This window comes from Nanorana parkeri, unplaced genomic scaffold (genome assembly GCF_000935625.1).
Source record: "Nanorana parkeri isolate BGI_ZX_2015 unplaced genomic scaffold, ASM93562v1 scaffold31, whole genome shotgun sequence".
Taxonomy (NCBI): Eukaryota; Metazoa; Chordata; class Amphibia; order Anura; family Dicroglossidae; genus Nanorana; species Nanorana parkeri.
Genome location: NW_017306299.1, coordinates 465,097 through 479,800, shown reverse-complemented (window position 1 = coordinate 479,800; position 14,704 = coordinate 465,097).

Sequence of the window (14,704 nt, the reverse complement as noted above, 5' to 3'; positions counted from 1 at the left end):
ATTTAATTAGGGTTGCACCGCATTCAGATTACATAGATATGTCCGAATGTACTGTTCCTATATCCTGTGAAACAGTTGTTTGCAAAGCGCTTTCAATGCAGTGCTTCCCGATTATCTGCTTGATCCTATTCTACTATGCACAAGTTATGTTTCCCTATTTTGAAATGATTGATATTACAGTTCTTAGACCATTCATATAGTGATGTTTTGGCATGTTAATGTATTCGATTGTTCGGGGGAGTTAGTCAATGTGCCCCCTCGACCTTGGGTAGACAAGGATCACATGGACCCCTCTACCCAACGACACGACATAGTTGCGGATATTTTCCGCCGGCAGCATTTGCTGCAAACTGTTTTTTGTTTGTCTTTTTCGTATAGCATTTATTGTTATGTCATTTTCATGGCACTCCCCTACCTCCTGTCCTCCTCTCTCTCATTTCTCCCTTCTCCCACTTTTCTCCTGCCCTCTCTGTCTCCCCCTCTCCCAGGCTGCATGATAGGACCTGGTTATGGCTCAAATACGGTCCCGTATCCACCCCTCATTAGACTCCCGGGACATCTTCCCCCACCTCTATTGACATGACCATCAAAATTTTAAGCCTTAATGTCCAGGGCCTTAACTCCCCTAACAAGAGAACGCGAGTATTCCGATTCTTTCGCTCCTCTCATGCGGACATTGTCTGCCTGCAGGAGACCCATTTCTCCAGGTCCTCATGCCCTAAATATTTTCACGCCCAATACCCTACCATATACATGGCCAATGACAATTGTAAGAGAAAGGGAGTATTGATCGGCTTTCGCCGCTCAGCCAACTTCATATGCCATTCCATAATCCGAGATCCCCTTGGCAGATACTTAATACTCACGGGTCTTCTACATGATTCTGAAGTCACTCTAGTTTCATACTATGCCCCCAACACTGATCAACTCCCCTTTTTCACAGGTCTAATGGGGAAAATTCAGGCTAGCAGCACGGGCACGGTGATCCTATGTGGCGATTCAAATTTAGTACTCCTACCCCATAAAGACAGATCTAAAGATACTCCAACATACTTGACATCAGCCAAAGCATTCCGTGACATCCTCTCTACTCATGCACTCATTGATTGCTGGAGAGAGGTGAATCCTCATAAGGTAGACTTCACGCATTACTCTCATCCACATGACGTCTTCTCCAGAATAGACCATATTCTCGTCTCCCACTCTCTAATCCCCTCTATCATGCAATCTAAAATTCTTCCCATACCGTGGTCTGACCACTCGGCAGTCACCTTACTTCTCTCAGGTATTTCCCCCCACAATAAGCCATTCACATGGACCTTGAATGATTCCCTATTATCTGACCCTACCACTAAGAACGCCATTGAGTCATGCCTATCCGACTACATGGCACTCAATCAGACGCCAGACATATCCCCAACTTTATTATGGGAAGCCCACAAACCAGTGCTTAGAGGAAAAATCATTCAACTAGCATCCCAACTAAAGAAGGAAAGGCTTAAACGCCTGACGTCTTTAGAACAGGAATACTATTCCTGTGCCCAAGCTTTTACCTGCTCCCCTACACCGTCTAATAGAGCTAAACTTGATGCGGCTCGCCAAGCTCTTAATCTATTATTGACTGACCATGCAGCCAAGCAATTACAACGCACGGCCCACAAATTTTACCTTAAGGGAAACAAAGCAGACACCTTACTGGCAAACAGACTACGATCTCTTGACCCTTCCTTCAAACCCTTTAGATTACGCGCCGCTTCGGGAGCCCCCACTAGTAATCCTCTCACCATCCTGGACCTCTTCCATAAGCACCTATCATCCCTCTATTTGGAGCCCAACACATCCTCACCAGTTGATAATTATTTCAACGCCCCATGAGTAAAGACCCCACCTTCGCCCTTCTTAACTGTAAGCCGGTAGGTCTTCCTAGAACCTCATTCAAATTATGTCTACATGTCCTGACGGCAGCCAAACGAGAAATAGCAAAAGCATGGTTATCCGACTCGCTCAGCATCTCTAACCTTAAGCGACACGTACATTGGACAATGTCGCATGAAAAGCGGACAGCTCAAAAGGAAAACGCGATGCAGAAATTTGAGAAAATATGGTCCCCCTGGATTGACATGTTTACACCCCCTGATATCAACCATCGCCTCCTAACATTATGAAGGGGGTGCACTATATTAATCTTATAACACCAACCCCTTTCCTGCACGCAGCCTGATTTTCCTTCCCTTTTCTTTTCACCCCTCTTTCTCTTCACTCCTCACTGATCTCCCTTGATCTTCCCCCTCTATGTCATCACTGGTACTCACGCCGTATTGTACATTGAAACCTTGAAACCACACTTCTACCACCATGCTGAACTGCCGCACACCCTTAACGGATTATTCTTACCCCCTTAACACCAGGCGTCCCAGGAAGAGGTCTGTTACATCTGATATTCAACCACTTACTGGTAATACTTACTGGGAATAACCATCTGCACGCCCAAAAGCGTAACCTTAGCCAGCTTGTCAACCCCCGGCGGTTGATATCACCGAACTACAGGTTACGATTCATAAATGCAACGATAACACTGTATGTACATTGGAGTACTGTGAATATGCCTTGAGTTACCTTGTCACTTTCTTGTATTTTAACTTCAATAAAAATTTATATGCAAAAAAAAAAAAAAATTGTCACAGTTTTTGTTTTAACCTGTATTCACATAACACAGGTAAACAGGTGTGTAGCTATTAACAAAAATGTATCTTATTTGGGCTACTCTATATAAAAAAAATTGTTTTAAGGATTTTTAAAATGAAAAAAATGTCCGTAAAAAGAAATGCAGACAGTGAAAACTGTAGTTCATCCTGACATTAATGGTCAATAGAGAAGGGCCCCCTTACACTGGTGGCCAGTGAAGGACCCTAAAACACTAGTGGGAAGAATGCTCCTTACACTGGTGGTTAGTGGGAAGAATGACTTAAAGGAGAACTATGGGGTTGGGGCTTTTCCCCATAGTTCTCCTAAGGGTAACGGAAGGACACAAACTAGCGTCCTCCCGTCACCCAAAAGCTCAGTATACTGAGACGCCTCCGCTGAAACAGATCCTGACAATTATGTTTGGATCCGCCCAGCTGCGTGAGTGACAGCTGGCTCTGCCTATCTAGAGGCAGAGCCAGCTGTACCCTCCCCCGTCCGTTCCGACCAGGCAGCGCTGGCGGATCGGAGCGGGGAGGGGGGAATCCAGCCCCTCCCCTGTCACGGCAGAGAGCCGTGACAGGATCGAGAAGTGAGCGAGCGCCGATATATGTTCGCTCACTTCCCGATCTACTGAGCCGACCTGTGACAGTTTCATTGTCACAGGTCGGCTAGAACTATGAGGATGAGTGAAAAGCACTCACCTCATAGTTCTCCTTTAATGGAGATAATCCAACCAGAGAACCACTGAACTAAATATCTTTTAAAAAATAAATCAAGGCAACTGGACTTGCTGTATTTTTCTTGAAGATATTTCGCAAGTCCAGTTGCCTTAAATTAATTTTTTACAGATATGTTATGACCTGGATGAATGAGAACCTTCAATACATAATTCATAAAGAACATTTTCATTACTTATTGCACAGAAATAGATATATACCACACTATTAAAAGCATCTCAAAACCTTTACAAGAAATTATTGTTATACTTAAGGTACAATGGTACAGTAGGCACAATGGGTCACTTTAGCAATTTTCCATGAAAATGCTGTGTTGGGAAGGTTTTTGAAAGGTTTTGAGATGTTTTTTGAGAGTGGGGTGTATATCTATTTCTGTGCAATAAGTAACAAAGATATAAGGGGTCTATTCACTAAGCTGCCGTAGGCAGCCGAGTGAACGACCGACCTGAAGCGAAGTGTGCCGAACGCTGTTCGGCTATTCACTTCAGGCTGGTATGGCTGATTTCAGCCGGATATCGCCTGAAATTAGCCGTACATCGGGTGGCTTCGCCTGGCTTCGGGTCGACCGTACATGCTCGGCCGGACATGGTCAGTGGAGCCGAAGCATATGCCTTCGGCTCGACTGAGCCGCTCGGCCGACTTCGGGAGCTGTACGGGCTATAGTGAATATTATTCTGCTGAACCGAAGGGGTCCTGGGGCGAAGCTAGCCAAAGGATCAGCTGAAGCTACTGCTAGATCCTTCGGCTGCTTCGTGAATAGACCCCATAATTTATTAAGTTTTTATATGTATTTCTATGGTCCTTTGATTGGATTATCTCCATTCATGTATTGAATCTCAGTGATCTCATATGGCCACATGGCCAAATTTGATAAATGTCATTGACCAAATATGGCCATGTGGCCATATAAGGTCAATTATGTTTTCAGCATCCCCTATAGAGAAGAAGGAAAATTAGAGCAAAGTAAGTGATGTTTTTGAACACCTTGTCCAGTTTACAAACAGGAGCACAAAAGACGTTCACGGATAACTAGAATGCCGCAATGGAGTGGACCGACATACTACTGGTGACTGATGCAAGCCGTCATTTTCAGTTGAGGTGGCTGAAGGGTAGTTTTTAAAAAAACCTTTTTCACAGTGTTGTAGATTTTCTAAAACGTTAACGGGGTTAACAGAGTTCTTTAACAGCCATGTTATTAAGTAAATCCCCAGATGTCTAAACTGCGAGGCTATGAAGTAGGAGATTAATGAATATGTATTTTTTCTATCTTTGGATGGAAAAAAAAAATTATTTTCAAGTCTCTTAGCAACAATTTTGCTTTTCATCATTCGTTACACCAACAAATGTCCTGTAGAAGATATATCACTGATGTAGCGCATGTTCCGCTGGCTCTGAGAACAAGGAACCAGTACACTACATCTCTTCCTTGTAAAATTGATTTATGGGTCTAGGAAGGAGAAGTCATTCATTATTTTGTTGGTAGCAGCTCTTAGTCCAGTTGGGAGATTTAAATAAACATACTCTTATTTAAAATCACTTCAAGGCTTGGTTCACCCAAAAAGGATGATTTCTGTTTTTTTGTAGAAATTGGAGAACTAAATTTGCTGAGAGTTTATTATATTTTTTTTGTGACTCTGGTGGTTAGATCTAATTTCCAGGTCAGCATATCTGATGCAACCTATACATAGTAGTCTTGCACTCTGTGTTTTTAATATGAATGCAGCAGAAACAGTAGGAGCACCCCAAGGTGGGCAGGAACACCCAAAACTGCAAGGTGGGTCAGTCAGCCATTATGGTAAGAAGATCATGCTGCTTAAAGCTAATCTGACCTGGCATAAGATGATTCTAAGATTGCAATGGGTCTGACATGGGGCACCTTGTGAAACCCATGATAGTCTATAAAGCAAAACTCTGTACTGGGATTGTTAATTATCACTAAAAAACTATATGCTATGCACGAAGGGCTGCTGCCAAGTATACAAATCTTACCGTGCAGCACACCATCTCCTGCACATAACTCTTGGCTTCTGCACACTGCAGGGAGTGAGGAATGCAACTCAAGCACTGAAGTGCTCCAGTCGCATCCTCTACCCTCCTCTCTATTTGCCCATTCACAAAATGCCTTGTACTTTCCTCAAAGAATACAAGGCGTTCTGTGATTGGAGGAGGAGAGGGGGTGGGGGCAGGGATTTGATATCATCTTTTCTCCTCCAAACACAACCTGCAGGGATGAATGATGAAAATCTACTAGTGCATGGCTAGCCTAAGTTGTGACTAACGCTCCTAACCCTCCTCACAATCAGTGCAGAAGGAAGCAAAGGGAAGGTAGGAATAAACTGATGGTGAGCTGCTAGTATCCGACACTTCTGGGAGTATGGAATAACTAATCCCCTTGCTGCATGCTGTGGCTCCTCCCACTTGTCAATGTCAATATATGTATATATCTGTATGAGCCAGCAGGTGGAACCACCGTGTGCAGCAGAGGGAGCAGTTATTCGACACAGCTGGAGGTTCCAACACAGCAGAGTTTTACCAGATGGGCCAACGGAAAGCTAAGTATACTGTATAGTATCTGCTTTTATACAAGCTGTTTGTATGTTATTTTCAATTGTACTGACAGGGTCACATTGGAGCTCATTTACACGGATACATAGTGTCAACGTATGGTAAAAATCCGGAACTCTGTGCCTGGGCGCAACAGGTGTTGCATGCAACCTGCCTGTATATGTCAAGGACAGGCTTTGGCTGTATGCTGGTAAATGGCGCTCTGAGCATGAACATACGTACAGGATCTTGGCTGATTTCAGCCGATGTACGGCTGAAATTAGCTGTACCAGCCTCACTTCACTTCAGATCGGTCATTCACTCGGCTGCCCTCGGCAGCTTCGTGAATAGACCCCATAGTCTCGGAAGCAGACCACCTGTATACACTCAAGAGTAGTGTTTACCAGCATACATCCTTGGCTTGTCATTGACATGCTGTACAGGCGGGGTGCATGGAACATCTGTGGCTCCCAGGTGCAGAGATGTGGACCATTGTAACGCTACATGGACCACTGTACCCATGTGAATAAGCCTATAGTCATAACACTCAGTGGCCCAGCTCCATCCAAGTGAACATATTGCATTGCCCTGCATTGGTAAATGACAGGTTCCCTTTAAGACTTAGCACGAGTTGCGCTTGCTTTGCGCTTGTTTATTTCCGTAGGGGCATGTAGCAGTACATGGCGCTCACTGAGCTAGACCTTCGAACACCTTTCTCCTTAAATTCCAGAACAGACAATTGAAGAATCACAGTAATGTACAATGCTATTAAATCACTTTCAGCGGCACCTCATGAATTCACAAGCTGCAGAAATTATCACCTCTGGGGACGGCTCCTAAAAGCTGCATAAAAGCTGAGAAATAAACATTTCAGTGTGATGTACAATAATAGGCTGGATCTGGCAGAGTTAATGAGTGTCATTTAGAACACGTGGGGAATGTCACCTACAGGTATTCTACCACAGATAAGTAATCACCATTGTGAGCTCTGATCAGTCTATAGACACATGAGACTTCAGCTGGCTATAAGCAGACAGATATCTCTCTTTAAATGGGATTCCTGAGGACCGGTCGTGAAACTCACCCAGTGGCGATGGCGGTGGCCTCATTTTTAATCCTGTTCTGTGCTCCATGGCAGAGGAGAGGATTGGTCCTGCTCACGCTTGTATTAAATCAGGTTGGAAAATGTTTCATCCAACCTTTATATTATTGCATTTGTTATTTTAAAAATCCATCCGTGGGTTTACCCTATTGCCCTTTATCCATTAAATTATAATTAAATAATAATAAATATATTCACTAAAATATCATATCAGCTTTATCATGTTCATGGAATCTCAAACATTACTTTTAATATCTTTAAATCTGCAAATCTTACCCTGGGCACAAAAACATGAATGCAAATATATTTAAATGTCTATTTCGTATTTAGTGTAAATAGTATAATTCATATATAGTGGATATTAATGAATCCCCTTTTGTGTGCACTAAATACCTTTGTAAACCTGGTATCTTGTTACATCATAAATGGGCTGTACATAGCAGAGCTGTGGGAGGGACCCAGCAGGCTCCACCCATTACAGGCTGTTTGCAGAAAGCTACGGGAGGGGGCGGAGAAAAGACCGGTCACCCTGCACAAGGAGAGAGAACAGCAGTTACCGGTCTTTATTACAGGAAGCTCCACGTCTCACACTGAATTACTGCACAGGTCTGGAAGAAATACACAAGACAGGGGACCCAGCAGGCTGCCTGCAGCAAACTACAGGAGGGGGCAGAGACAAAGCCACCTACTCTGCACAAGCAGAGTGACTGGCCACAATGGGTATAAATCTACCTTATGTGTACCAAATGCCCTTTGACCTTAAAGGCTAAACCCCGGGTAGCAGTGACATCATCACTGTGCTGTACATAGCCTGTGACCAGAGCAGAGTTTTATTACAGGAAGCTCCTGCACACAGTCAATGTTTCACACCTCCTAATAAAGTTGCTGGACATACAATCTAAAGATTAAGATTAAGGGGAAGGACAGGTTGAAGCGGCCTAGAATCCATATGACCAGTGGCATAACAATCACCATAGCGACCCAGGCAGCCGCTTTGGGGCACGGCCAGGACATTCCTGCTGCACTGCGGGCCGCTTGGGTGCTATGGCATCTCACGCTGCTGGCTGTCCCTGGCAGCTGTGAAGAAAAATGTGCCGCTGTTCAGATCACTGACAGTGATCTGTGCAGCGGCGCGTTCCTCTCCACAGCCGCTGCGGAGTCAGTGAGAGCCAGCAGCGGTGATAGAGCAGGCTGGACCCAGCAGTGGAGGAGGAGGCGGGGCCCGGGGTTGGCATCAGAGGAGGAGGCAGGGCCCGGTGACTGGGGGAGGGGGCGGGCCCGGAGATGGGCGGAGGAGGCGGGGCTCATCACCAACGGTGGAGGAAGAAGAGGCAGACAGGTAAGTAGTGTGACCAGCCCATCTGAGGGTGACCCTGCAGAGCCGACCTTAGAGAGTCTATGGTGGGCTCTGCAGGATCACCCTCAGATGGGCTGTGTGGGATCTCAAGTGGGCTCTGCAAGGTGTGTAACTAGAAATCAAAGGGGCCCCATACAAAATTTTGCTATGGGGCCCTGTGATTTCTAGTTATGCCCCTGCACATGACTCTTATATTTAGAAAATATTTGCTTATCCCCTCCCACAGCTCTGCTATGTACAGCCTATTAACCTTTAAAATAATACCTGGTGATATTTGTGTGTTCTTGTACTTCCTGGTAAGGGGTGACAACGCTTTGTATCCCAATTGTAATCCCGCGTTGTCGTCCTGCACATGAGCTTCAGATGCTCAGATGGAGGCTAGAAGTGGCTGTTACAAAAGGCATTAGGCATGCTTGGTCCACTGAGGAAATCTGCTCTCAGCAATGCAATGTAGCCATCATTGGAGTGAGTATAGACAGGAAGTGGCTGCAAAAAGGCTGCTGGAGATTGGCAGCACTGAGATCCAACAAAGGGTGAAAAAAAGGGGAAAACAGTATTTTGGAAATTGCTTAGGATACACAGTCCTTTATCAAAATGAATGCCACCCAGTTAGGGTTTATAGCTACTTTAAAGCTGGACTCCAGCCATATATAAAAGACACAAATTAATGCAGCTCTGTAATCATTATTATCGTGTTTCCCCGAAAGTAAGACCTAGCACTATCTTCAGGGATTTCTGTAATATAAGACCTACCCCGAAAATAAGACCTAGTTCGGTGGTAGGTCTTATATTACAGAAAACCCGCTAGGTCTTACTTCCGGGGTAGCTGCACATAAACTGTAGACTAATGACATCTAGTGACAGAAAAAAATAATTACTGGGGGGGAATCTCTGCAGTGAAGTGAAATATTTTTGGTTTTGGTATTTTATCTTTTAATAGGCTATTCATTTTATTTTTGTCTATGGCTGCGAGGGGCCTCCATACATACTTGCATTGCTTACAGCTCTCTCGTGTGCCCTGTAGAGGTGCCTGGACCGGAGTGATGTCACATTCTGGCTCCCGGCACTCTACATGGGGTGCAAGGGAGCTGTACATGCAATGCACATATGGACGGAGCTCTGTCAGAGCACAGCAGCCCACACTGAACCCAGGCTGAGGATCCACTCCAGTTCTCCTAAGGTAGGGAGACTGAGGGGATTTCAATTTTTTTTTAAAAGTTTTTAGATTGTGTATGTGTGTGTGAGATTGTGGTTGTGTGTGTCTATCAGTGTTTTTGAGGACCCATTCACACTAGTACAGTGCGTTAATCTCACAGTCCCGTGCAATTAAAGCACTGTACCACGCAATAGCACCTACCGCGCGTTCTGGTAGGAGGTATGTTACGTTGCCATTCATTACCGCGTGTTCTGGTGTAGGAGGTATGTTATTGCCATTCATTTGAATTACACCCCAAACACATCTCCCACCCACAGTTCTATCGCCTGCGTCAGAACGCACGGTACTGCAATGCCATGGTTTCCATTGCAGCGCAACTTGGGTCACAACTTAATTACTAAGGACAAATGTGGGTCCTGAGGTTACACAGGTTGAGAACCACTGGTTTAGTTAATTTTAGTGCACAAAAAACAAATGGGGGGAATTTATAAAAACTGGAGCAGAGAAAATCTGGAGCAGCTGTGCATGGCAACCAATCAGCTTCTCTCTTCCGTTTGTTCAGTTAAGCTTTGAAAATGAAAGAGAGAAGCTGATTGGTTGCTGTGCACAGCTGCTCCAGATTTTCTCTGCTCCAGTTTTGATAAATTCCCTTCAATATAATTCCCCTTTTTTTTAAACAATATAAAAGATGAGGTTATGGCGAGCAAATAGATACCCTACACGGCAATCTTTAATATTGTGTGCGCCCGTCAAATGGCGCCAAAATACGGTACCCAAATTGTCCATAGGTGACACTTTAAACGCCTGTACAGATCATCAATTTAGAGTTAACTGTGAATATTGGTGTGAGATTGATTGCTCTCACTCTGGCGCAGGCAGTTATAGCTAAACATGTGTAGTGCAATCGTCGTTTTCATATGTAAGTGCACCCGGCACTTGTTTACGCTAGTATATGCGCGTTCGGTCAGAAAGGGCTTATTTCCTACTCCTCCTATGCAGAGAATGGAGGCGCGTGGCCTCCCCAGGAGAGCAGTCACAAGGTACAGGGCTTGCGTCCTGTCATGGAGGTTCAACAGGCACGGAACACATGACTGCACAAACCTCCCAGGATACCAGGCCGGGCACAGCTGGCTCGCCACGTTGACTTCTCTGGTGGGAATTGGACTGACGTTAACACAGAGAGGCCCCCGAGTAGGGCGCCTGGCAATTTCGGGAAGCTTTTCAAGAGAACAATGTGCACGGCAGACGTTACACGCCGGAGCGTGCGCTGAGCCGCTTAATAAGGGACGGTTTTCATCGCCTCACATTGGTGACATATAAATTGAAGCGCTGAAGGAGCGGAATAAAAGGCGTTTAGACGTGAAGCTGCAGCCTGTAATTTTCATCTCCTACTATGAGTTGAGAGGATCGTAGGCCGGGGCCTGGGGCGGCTGACGGTTCATTTTGTAATGTTACACACACTGAAAAAAAAGCCTTTAGGAAACGAGAACTGTCTGCATTGCCCAGAGCTATGAAGTCGCTTTTATTGCCACGGCAGTATTGGAAGAATCATAGCTTGGATCAGTTTTAATATGCGTGACTCAAATCCTTTTATCATTTTTTGAGTTGGCCTGCTCTTGGTCATCTCTAGCTGACAGTGGATGTGCGGCCTCCAAGGCCTGTGCATGCACTGCAAGCCATAGCCCAGCACAGCCCCCCTCCTCTTCAGTTGATGGTTGCTAGGACTGCTAGCATTCTAGTAACCAATAACGTCAGGTGTCCACTTCCTCTGTAGTCATTAGTTGCTAGGACCACTGGCATCCTAGCAACCAACAACATCAGGTGTCCACCTCTTCTGCACTTATTGGTTGCTAAGACCACTGGCATCTTAGCAACCAGCAACATCAGGTGTCCCCCTCTTCTGTAGTCCTAGCAACCAGTGATGTTGAATGTGCTCACCGCCCTTAGTATTTGGCCCTCCACAACAGTCCCAGTTTCTCATGTGGCCCCTTAAGAAAATGAATTGCCCATCTCCGGTTTTGTCTTTTCAGCCTCTCCCTCCAATCAGTAGACAGGAGGAAGACCTTTTTATCATTCAGTCTGGTTAGTACATTCTTCTCATTTCTCACGTTTGTAGCACTGCTCTAATCCCAAAAGGCGAATATTCTCTCCAATAACCTTGTCATGCTGCAGGATCCAGAGATGTATGCTTGTAATGAAGTGTCCCTCGTTACTTTGTAACCTCCTGTCACACAACTAAAGTCCAATTGTTGTAGAATGATGATTTGTATCATTGAAATAAATGATATTTAGACTGGATGTCATTCCATTGGGGCCTGTATACACTATGGCGTTGTGGTAACATGTTGTATGTTACTTGTAGGTATGCACCGATAGTATCAGTATCGGTGCCGATGCCGAGTATTTGGGCGAGTACTCCTCGTACTCGCCCAAATGCTTCATTCCTAGCCCAATACTTGAGCTTCCGGTATCAGGAAGCCGGGCAGCGAGTCCTTACACGCTGCCCGGCTTCCATTTTGGCCGGGAAGCCGGCTTCAGGTTCCCTTGTCACTTGCTTCCCAAGTCCAATCAGGAAGACGCGCAGCGCGTCATTACACGCCCCCTGGCTTTCTGATTGGCCAGAAAGCCGGCTTCATGCTCCCTCGTCACCTGGTGACCAGATAGCATGGAGCCAGCTTCTTGACCAATCAGGAAGCCAGACAACGTGTCATTACATGGCACCCGGCTTCCTGATTGATCAGAAAGCTGGTGACGAGGGAGCATGTAGATGGCTTCCCTGCTAATCGGGAAGCAGGGTGGCGAGTCTTTACACGTTGCCTGGCTTCCCGGCTAATCAGGAAGCCAGGTGGCGAGTCATTACATGCTGCCTGGCTTCCTTATTGGGACTTTCGGTATCGGCAAGTACCAAAAAAAAAAATATCGGTACTCGTATTCGATACCGAAAAAAACTGTATCGGTGCATCCCTAGTTACTTGCATTGGTGCAATGCAGTCACATTTATTCTGAAAGACATCCAAGTGCCCCTTTGCGATGGATGTGCATTGTGGTGTACTGCGCTACCAAAAAATGGTGCATGTAGTGCACACAAGTTGGCTATGTACGTTAATTTACAATGCTGCAGTCTGGTCACTGGGGGAGAGGAGACTGTTTAATTCTAAAAAAAATTCTAATTCTAAAAAAAAATGTTTAATGCGCCTACAGTACATACGCATATATTGATTACACCACACGTTAGGTATTCCCGCATGCGCCAGAGTGAGAGTAATAATGTTGCGGCCAATATTCCTGGTTAAATCTAAACTTGTACATGCTTTTAAAGTGTCCCCCAAGGACAATCTGGGGTAGCGTATTTTATCCCCATTTCGTGGGCACAAGCAGTTTTAAGCTTGGCATGTTGGATATCTATTCGGCAAAATCTCATATTTTATATTTTACAATAAAATGGGTATTATGTTGTGTTTTTGTGCACTACAATTAACTTTGGTGTCTTTTTCACTGGCATTTTAGGTTTGATAAAGATTTGCACTAATGGCATGCGCCATAAAAATTTACAACTGCAGCCATTTTATTCTACATGGTCTGTGCTTTCAGGAAATATATCATTCTGGGAGATTTTAAGTCATTTTCAGGTATACAAATGTGTATTATAACATGTGTGCAAAATATGCCTTGGTAGTGAAAGGGTTAAAGCTTTGCCTATGGACAATTTGGGGTACCATATTTTGTTTATGTTTCATGGACACAGAGCTTGGCATGTTGGATGTCTATTTACTCAGCACAACCTTATCTTTTATCATTTGCAAAAATTGGGTATTATTGCTGTTTTTGTGCGCAAAAAATAACTTAAGTGTATCTTTTACTAAAATATTTGCATGACATAGAGCCTCTGCTTTCAGCAAATAATAATAATATTAGGGATTCACCGATACTAGTATCGGTATTAGTGGTGCACCGAAATGGAAATTTCAAAACCGAAACGAAACCGAAATATAAAAAATTGTCAGGCTGAAACCAAAAATGTTTTTTTTTATTTTAAGTTTTTTTTATATTTTATTTTTATTTATTTTTAATAAACTTTTTAATTTTTTATATTTATTTTTATTTATTCATTCATTTTTAATTACATATTTTTATTGTTTACTTAACTTTTAGGGGCTTTGGGGAAATATTAGGGGTTTAAACAGCCCCCTGATATTTCCCTTTTAAAATAGAAAAAGAGATTGAGGACCCAAAGTCCTCAATCTCTTTTTCTGCATGCCGAGTTATCCCCAGTGTCACAGGAGGCTGGGCAGAGCGGTGCGGGGAGGAGAGCTCCGCCTCCTGTGACAGCGCGTGCTGTCTCCCACACCGCTCTGCCGGACTGTGATAGGAGGCTGAGCGGTGTGGGAGGAGAGACGCCGGGCGCTCCCGCAGCCCTCGGCCAAAAGTGCAATTTTCGGCGGCCGATATATCTGTGCATCCCTAATCAGTACTCGTACTTACCAAAATGCACCGATACTTACCCACGATACTGGAACTTCCGGTCAGAGGGAGATTTTCTCAGACAGTGCCGCGAGGGATCATGGAGCCGGCTTCCTGGCCAATCAGGAAGCTGGGCAGCGGGTCATGACTCGCAGACCAGCTTCCTGATTGGTCGGGAAGCCGGCTCCATGCTGTTTGACAGACTTGATGCTGATTGGCCAGAAAGCCGGCTTACCACCCAATCAGCATGGAGCTGGCCAAACAGCATGGAGCTGGCTTCCTGGCCAATCAACACTGAGTAGGCCACACAGCCAGCTCGATGCTGATTGGCTGGGAAGCCCGCTTTTTCGGCCAATCAGCATTGAGCTGACCAAACAGCATGGAGCTGGCTTCCTGGCCAATCAACACTGAGTAGGCCACACAGCCAGCTCGATGCTGATTGGCTGGGAAGCCCGCTTTTTCGGCCAATCAGCATTGAGCCGGTCAAATAGCTTGGAGTGACATTACCCGCACCCGGCTTCCTGATAAGCCGGCTCCATGCTAGCGTATGTACTGGTATCAGTACTCGGTATCGGCGAGTGCCGGAAGATAAATATCGGTACTCGATACTGAAAACCCAACATCGGTGCATCCCTAATAATAATAATATAAATAATATCATT